General features: G+C 37.7%; 1 non-coding gene across 1 annotated transcript; it reads left to right on the top strand.

Annotated features, from left to right (window-relative positions):
- The first annotated feature begins 5,297 nt into the window (after positions 1-5,297).
- LOC130984151 (small nucleolar RNA R71) lies at positions 5,298-5,401 on the top strand. Its single transcript, XR_009088102.1, has one exon. It is a non-coding gene; the product is annotated as a small nucleolar RNA R71 (small nucleolar RNA).
- The last annotated feature ends 3,135 nt before the right edge of the window (positions 5,402-8,536 follow it).

The raw sequence follows: 8,536 nt of genomic DNA, 5'->3' as shown, positions 1-8,536 counted from the left end.
CTGAATAGCCATCCAAAAAGCAGTAATAATCATGACCAGCTAGTCTTTCTAGCATTTGGTCTATGAATGGTAAAGGAAAATGATCCTTTCTGGTGGCTGTATTGAGCCTTCTGTAGTCAATACACATGCGCCACCCTGTGACTGTTCTTGTAGGAACCAGTTCATTTTTTTCATTATGAACCACTGTCATGCCTCCCTTTTTGGGAACAACTTGGACAGGGCTCACCCAGGGGCTATCAGAAATAGGATAAATAATCCCAGCCTCTAGTAATTTAGTGACCTCTTTCTGCACCACCTCCTTCATGGCAGGATTTAGCCTCCTCTGTGGTTGAACCACTGGTTTGGCAATATCCTCCAACAGGATTTTGTGCATGCATCTAGCTGGACTAATGCCCTTGAGATCACTTATGGACCACCCAAGAGCTGTCTTGTGTATCCTTAGCACTTTAATCAGTGCTTCCTCTTCCTGTGGATTTAAAGCAGAGCTTATAATCACTGGAAAAGTGTCACCCTCTCCCAGAAATGCATATTTCAGGGATGATGGTAGTGGTTTGAGTTCAGGCTTAGGAGGCTTATCCTCCTCCTGAGGAATTTTCGAAAATTCCTTTGCCTCCTCTGGCTCTTCCTGATCAGTTTGAGCATCTTTGAAGATGTCCTCAAGCTCTGATTCTAGGCTTTCAGCCATATTGATCTCTTCTACCAGAGAGTCAATAATGTCAGCGCCCATGCAGTCATTTGGTGTGTCTGGATGCTGCATAGCTTTTACAGCATTCAACTTGAACTCATCCTCATTGACTCTCAAGGTTACTTCCCCCTTTTGTACATCAATGAGAGTTCGTCCAGTTGCTAGGAAAGGTCTTCCTAGAATGAGAGTTGCACTCTTGTGCTCCTCCATTTCCAGCACCACAAAGTCAGTTGGAAAGGCAAATGGCCCAACTTTGACAATCATGTCCTCTATTATGCCTGATGGGTGTTTAATGGAGCCATCAGCAAGTTGGAGGCATATCCTGGTTGGTTTGACTTCTCCAATCAACCCAAGCTTTCTGATAGTGGATGCAGGTATTAGATTGATGCTTGCTCCAAGATCACATAAAGCTGTCTTGGTGCAAGTGCCTTCTAATGTGCATGGTATCAGAAAGCTTCCAGGATCTTGAAGCTTTTCTGGTAAGCTTTTCAGAATGACTGCACTGCATTCTTCAGTGAGAAATACTTTTTCAGTTTCTCTCCAATCCTTCTTATGACTTAAGATTTCCTTCATGAACTTAGCATAAGAAGGTATTTGCTCAAGTGCTTCTGCAAACGGAATCTTTATTTCAAGAGTCCTTAAATAGTCTGCAAAGCGGGCAAATTGCTTATCCTGTTCCGCTTTGCGGAGTTTCTGAGGATAAGGCATCTTGGCTTGATATTCTTCAACCTTAGATGTTGCAGGTTTATTCCTTACAGAAGTGGTTGAAGAAGCCTTGTTAGAGGGATTACTGTCAGCACTCTCAGGTGTCTGATTTTCCCTTGGCGTTTGGACGCCAGGATTGGGTGGAAAATGGGCGTTTAACGCCAACTTTTCCCCCTTTTCTGGCGTTTGAACGCCAGAACTGGGCAAGGAATGGGCGTTTAACGCCAGCTTTCCTTCCCTTTCTGGCGTTTGAACGCCAATATTCCTCTCTGGGCTCTTACTGTCCTCAGAGGGATTTTGAACAGAGGTTTGGTTGTCCTCTGTCACTTGTTCCTTGTTTGGCTTTTTACTCTTTTGAACAGTGTTATTCAAGGTCTTTCCACTCCTCAATTGAACTGCTTGACACTCCTCTGTTATTTGTTTAGATATTTGCTGTTTTGCTTGATTCAACTGTAGTTCTATGCTCTTATTAGCAACTTTAGTTTCATGGAGCATCTCTTTAAATTCTGCTAACTGTTCTGTCATCAGGAGCAATTGTTGATTAAGCTCATTCATCTGTTCTTGAGGATTAGGATCAGTGACTAATGCCATGACTTCCTCCTTTGGAACGAACTCATTGCTAGAATACAAGTATTGGTTTCTAGCAACAGTGTCTATAAGCTCTTGAGCTTCTTCAATTGTCTTCCTCATGTGTATAGATCCACCAGCTGAGTGGTCTAAAGACATCTGAGCTTTTTCTGTAAGCCCATAGTAGAAAATGTCTAACTGGACCCACTCTGAAAACATTTCAGAGGGACATTTCCTTAGCATACCTCTATACCTCTCCCAAGCATTATAAAGGGATTCATTATCCTCTTGTTTAAAGCCTTGGATGTCCAGCCTTAGCTGTGTCATCCTCTTTGGAGGGTAAAAATGATTCAGGAATTTGTCTGATAGCTGTTTCCATGTCTTTATGCTTGCTGTAGGTTGGTTGTTCAACCACCTTTTAGCTTGATCCTTTACAGCAAATGGAAACAGTAATAGTCTGTAGACATCCTGATCTACCTCTTTATCATGTACTGTGTCAGCAATTTGTAAAAATTGTGCCAGAAACTCAGTAGGTTCTTCCTGTGGAAGACCGGAATACTGGCAATTTTGCTGCACTATGATAATGAGTTGAGGGTTTAGCTCAAAGCTGCTTGCTTTGATGGGAGGTGTACAGATGCTACTCCCATATGCAGCTGTAATGGGGTTAGCATATGACCCCAGAGTCCTCTTGGACTGATTAATTCCACTTAAGTCCATAATGGACAAAAGGGAAATGATGATGATTGCAAAGAGATAAATTTTGTTTATTTTTATTTTTATTTTTATTTTTTTTTTGGAATAACCGAAAAATATAAAATTAAAATAAAATAAAGGAAAATTAAAATGAAAATTCGAAAATCAAAAGAGAATAAGATCAAAGTCAATTGAGAACTGAATCAATTAGTAAAAAAAAAAGATTTTGAAAACAGCAATTACAAAGATATGATTGAAAAATTTTTTTGAAAAAGATTTGATTTTTAAAAAGAGGAAGGAGAAAAACACAAAAAGACACCAAACTTAAAATTTTTAGAAAATCAAACACACAGTTTTCGAAAATTTTTAAGGGAAACACAAAGAGGACACCAAACTTAGAATTTTTATAAATCAAAAAGGGACTAAGAACATGCAAAATTCGAAAATTAAAAGAAAAACAAAAGCATGCAATTGACACCAAACTTAAAATATGAAACTAGACTCAACTAAAAGACTCTAAACCAAAAAAAAATAAAACAGTCCTAATATAAGCAACAAGATAAGCCGTCAGTTGTCCAAACTCGAACAATCCCCGGCAACGGCGCCAAAAACTTGGTGCACGAAATTGCAATAACACTTTTGCAATCCCGCACAACTAACCAGCAAGTGCACTGGGTCGTCCAAGTAATACCTTGCGTGAGCAAGGGTCGATCCCACGGAGATTGTCGGTTTGAAGCAAGCTATGGTTATCTTGTAAATCTTAGTCAGGATATCAGGAATTATCAGGATTGATTGTAAAGAGCTAAAGAACATGAAAAAGGTACTTGTTTTGCAGTAATGGAGAATAGGTTGAGGTTTGGAGATGCTCCATCTTCTGAATCTCTGCTTTCCTACTATCTTCTTCTTCAAACACGCAAGTCTCCTTCCATGGCAAGCTGTGTGTAGGGTTTCACCGTTGTCAGTGGCTACCTCCCATCCTCTCAGTGAAAGCGATTGCATATGCTCTGTCACAGCATAGCGGAATTCATCTGTCGGTTCTCAATCAGGCCGGAATAGAATCCAGTGATCCTTTTGCGTCTGTCACTAACGCCCCGCCTTCAGGAGATTGAAGCACGTCACAGTCATTCAATCATTGAATCCTACTCAGAATACCACAGACAAGGTTTAGACCTTCCGGATTCTCTTGAATGCCGCCATCAGTTCTAGCTTATACCACGAAGATTCTGATTAAAGAATCCAAGAGATAACTACTTAATCTAAGGTAGAACGGAGGTGGTTGTCAGTCACACGTTCATGGTTGAGAATGATGATGATTGTCACTGATCATCACATTCATCCGGATTAAGAACAAGTATTATCTTAGAATGGAAGCAAGCATGATTGAATGAGAAACAGTAGTAATTGCATTAATCCATCAAGACACAGCAGAGCTCCTCACCCCCAACCATGGGGTTTAGAGGCTCATGCTGTGGAAAGTACACAATGAAACGTCTAAAATGTTATGAGGTCATCAGGTTCGGATACAATGTCAAAAGATCCTATTAATAGTAAACTAGTGTCCTAAGGTTTACAGAAATGAGTAAATGACATAAAAATCCACTTCCGGGCCCACTTGGTGTGTGCTTGGGCTGAGCAATGAAGGAATTTCGTGTAGAGACCTTTTCTGGAGTTAAACGCCAGCTTTCATGTCAGTTTGGGCGTTTAACTCCAAATTTTATGCCAGTTCCGGCGTTTAACGCTGGAATTTCTGTAGGTGACTTTGAGCGCCGGTTTGGGCCATCAAATCTTGGGCAAAGTATGGACTATTATATATTGCTGGAAAGCCCATGATGTCTACTTTCCAATGCCGTTGAGAGCGCGCCAATTGGGCTTCTGTAGCTCCAGAAAATCCACTTCGAGTGCAGGGAGGTCAGAATCCAACAGCATCTGCAGTCCTTTTCAGTCTCTGGATCAGATTTTTGCTCAGGACCCTCAATTTCAGTCAGAAAATACCTGAAATCACAGAAAAACACACAAACTCATAGTAAAGTCCAGAAAAGTGAATTTTAATTAAAAACTAATAAAAATATACTAAAAACTAACTAAAAGATACTAAAAACATACTAAAAACAATGCCAAAAAGCATACAAATTATCCGCTCATCACCAGCCTATTGCGTCCACCATTGTTAAAGCCTTGTTGAGGCTTTTGTTGATCCTTCCATGAGAAATTTGGATGATTTCTCCATGATGAGTTATAGGTGTTTCCATAAGGTTCACCCATGTAATTAACCTCTGCCATGGCAGGGTTCTCAGGATCATAAGCTTCTTCAGAAGCTGCCTCCTTAGTACTGTTGGATGCATGTTGCCATCCATTCAGACTTTGAGAGATCATGTTGACTTGCTGAGTCAACACTTTATTCTGAGCCAATATGGCATTCAGAGTATCAATTTCAAGAACTCCTTTCTTTTGAGGTATCCCATTATTCACGAAATTCCTTTCAGAAGTGTACATGAATTGGTTGTTTGCAACCATGTCAATGAGTTCTTGAGCTTCTGCAGGTGTTTTCTTTAGATGAATTGATCCACCTGCAGAATGGTCTAATGACATTTTCGAAAATTCAGATAGACCATAATAGAATATATCTAATATGGTCCATTATGAAAACATGTCAGATGGACATCTTTTGGTCAGCTGCTTGTATCTTTCCCAAGCTTCATAGAGGGATTCACCATCTTTTTGTTTGAAGTTTTGAACATCCACTCTCAGCTTGCTCAGCTTTTGAGGAGGAAAGAATTTATCTAAGAAGGCTGTGACCAGCTTATCCCAGGAGTCCAGGCTATCCTTAGGTTGTGAATCCAACCATATTCTAGCTCTGTCGCTTACAGCAAAAGGGAAAAGCATGAGTCTGTAGACTTCAGGATCAACTCCATTCGTCTTTACAGTCTCACAGATCTGCAAGAACTCAGTTAAAAACTGATAAGGATCTTCAGCTGGAAGTCCATAAAACTTGCAGTTTTGTTGCATTAAGGCAACTAGCTGAGGTTTCAGCTCAAAGTTGTTGGCTCCAATGGCAGGAATGGAGATGCTTTTTCCATCAAATTTGGACGTTGGCTTTGTGAAGTCACCAAGCATTCTCCTTGCATTATTATTATTTTCGGCTGCCATCTCCTTCTCTTGTTCGAAAATTTCTGAAAGGTTGTTTCTGGATTGTTTTAATTTAGTTTCTCTTAATTTCCTTTTCAGAGTCCTTTCAGGTTCAGGATCAATTTCAACAAGAGTGCCTTTTTCCCTATTCCTGCTCATATGAAAGAGAAGAAAACAAGAAAAGAAGAGGAATCCTCTATGTCACAGTATAGAGATCCCTTTATGTTAGTAGAAAAAGAAAGGGGGGAAAGAGTGAAGAAGAATGGTTCGGATTTTTAGATGAAGAGAGGTGAAGAGAAGTGTTAGTAAATAAATCATAAAATAGAAGAAGAAAAGAGAAGGAAATTTCGAAAATAATTTTGATAAAGGGGTTGGTATTTTCGAAAATTAGAGATAAGATGTAATTAAAATTAAAACATGAAACAATTAGTTAATTAAAAAGAATTTTTGAAAAAGGGGTGAGATATTTTCGAAAATTAGAGAGGGGAAAGTAGTTAGGTGGTTTTGAAAAAGATAAGAAACAAACAAAGAAGTTAGTTAGTTGATTGAAAAATATTGAAATTAAATTTTAAAAAGATAAGAAGATAAGAAGTTAGATAAGGTATTTTGAAATAAAATTTTTGAAAAAGATAAAATAAAAGATAAAAAGATTTAATTTTTAATTTTAACTTAACTAACAAGAAACTACAAGATAAGATTCTAGAACTTAAAGATTGAACCTTTCTTAACAAGAAAGTAACAAACTTCAAATTTTTGAACCAATCACATTAATTGTTAGCTAATTTTCGAAAATTAGATGTAAAGATAAGAAAAAGATTTTGAAAATATTTTGAAAAAGATTTTTAAAATTTTCGAAAAAATAGAAAAAAATTGAAAAAGATATAATTTATGAAAAAGATTTTGAAAAGATAAGATTTTTAAAATTGAAATTTTTGACTTGACTTGTAAGAAAAAACTAATTTTTTAAAAATTTTTGACCAAGTCAATCCAAAATTTCGAAAGTTTGGAGGGAAATATGGATAAGATATTTTTTTGATTTTTGAATTTTTAATTATGAGAGAGAAAAACAACAAAAATACTCAATGCATGAAATTTTTAGATCAAAACAATGAATGCATGCAAGAATGCTATGAATGTCAAGATGAACACCAAGAACACTTTGAAGATCATGATGAACATCAAGAACATAATTTTGAAAAATTTTTGATGCAAATAAAACATGCAAGACACCAAACTTAGAAATTTTTAATGCATGGATACTAACAAACAAAAAATGCATAAGAAAAACAACAAACAACACAAAGCAAGAAAACATCAAGATCAAACAAGAGGACTTATCAAGAACAACTTGAAGATCATGAAGAACACTATGAATGCATGGAATTTTCGAAAAATGCAATTGATACCAAACTTAAAAATTGACTCAAGACTCAAACAAGAAACACAAAATATTTTTTATTTTTATGATTTTCTAATTTTTTTTTGGATTTTTATTAAATTTTTTTTTTCGAAAATATTTTTGGAAAAACGAAAAAGAAAAGAAAAATTTTGAAAAAGTTTTTGAAAAGAAAATTACCTAATCTGAGCAACAAGATGAGCCGTCAGGTGTCCATACTCGAACAATCCCCAGCAACGGCGCCAAAAACTTGGTGGACGAAATTGTGATCCATGCTCTTTGTACTTGTATGAAATTTAATAATTGGCTCTATTTGAATTCACAACTCCGTTCAACTAACCAGCAAGTGTACTGGGTCGTCCAAGTAATAAACCTTACGCGAGTAAGGGTCGATCCCACAGAGATTGTTGGTACGAAGCAAGCTATGGTCACCTTGTAAATCTCAGTTAGGCAGATTAAATTGGTTTATGGATTTCGAAAATTAATAATAAATGGAAAATAAAAAGGGATAGAAATACTTATGTAAATTAATAGTGGGAATTTCAGATAGGCGTATGGAGATGCTGTGCTCCTCTTGAATCTCTACTTTCTTATTGCTTTCATCCAATCCTTCTTACTCCTTTCCATGGCAAGCTGTATGTAGGGCATCACCATCATCAATGGCTACTTTCAATCCTCTCGGGAAAATGGTCCTATGCGTTGTCACCGCAAGGCTAATCGTCTGGAGGCATCACCCCTGCTGATAGCTACATCCCATCCTCTCAGTGAAAACGTTCCAAATGCTCTGTCAGAGCACGGCTAATCATCCGTCGGTTCTCAATCAGGTTGGAATAGAATCCATTGATTCTTTTGCGTCTGTCATTAATGCCCAGCCTTCAGGAGTTTGAAGCTCGTCACAGTCATTCAATACCGGAATCCTACTCGGAATACCACAGACAAAGTTAGACTTTCCGGATTCCCATGAATGTCGCCATCTATCTAGCTTATACCACGAAGATTCTGTTGGGGAATTTAAGAGATATGTGCCCGGCCTAAGGTAGAACAGAAGTGGTTGTCAATCACGCGCGTTCATAGGTGAAAATGATGATGAGTGTCACGAATCATCACATTTATCAAAGTGTTATGCAACGTATATCTTGGAATAAGAATAAAAGAGAATTGAATAGAAAGTAATAGTAATTGTATTGAAACTTGAGGTACAGCAGAGCTCCACACCCTTAATCTATGGTGTGTAGAAACTCCACCGTTGAAAATACATAATTAAAAGGTTCAGGCATGGCCGAATGGCCAGCCCCCCTGAATGATCAAAAGACCGAATGATCAAAGACTAAACAGTCAAGAGATTAAACTGTCAAAAGATGTCT

Source organism: Arachis stenosperma, chromosome 5, assembly GCF_014773155.1.
Source record: "Arachis stenosperma cultivar V10309 chromosome 5, arast.V10309.gnm1.PFL2, whole genome shotgun sequence".
Classification (NCBI taxonomy): Eukaryota; Viridiplantae; Streptophyta; class Magnoliopsida; order Fabales; family Fabaceae; genus Arachis; species Arachis stenosperma.
The sequence above is the reverse complement of the archived record's forward strand: the minus strand, read 5'-3'. Positions and strand labels throughout refer to the sequence as shown.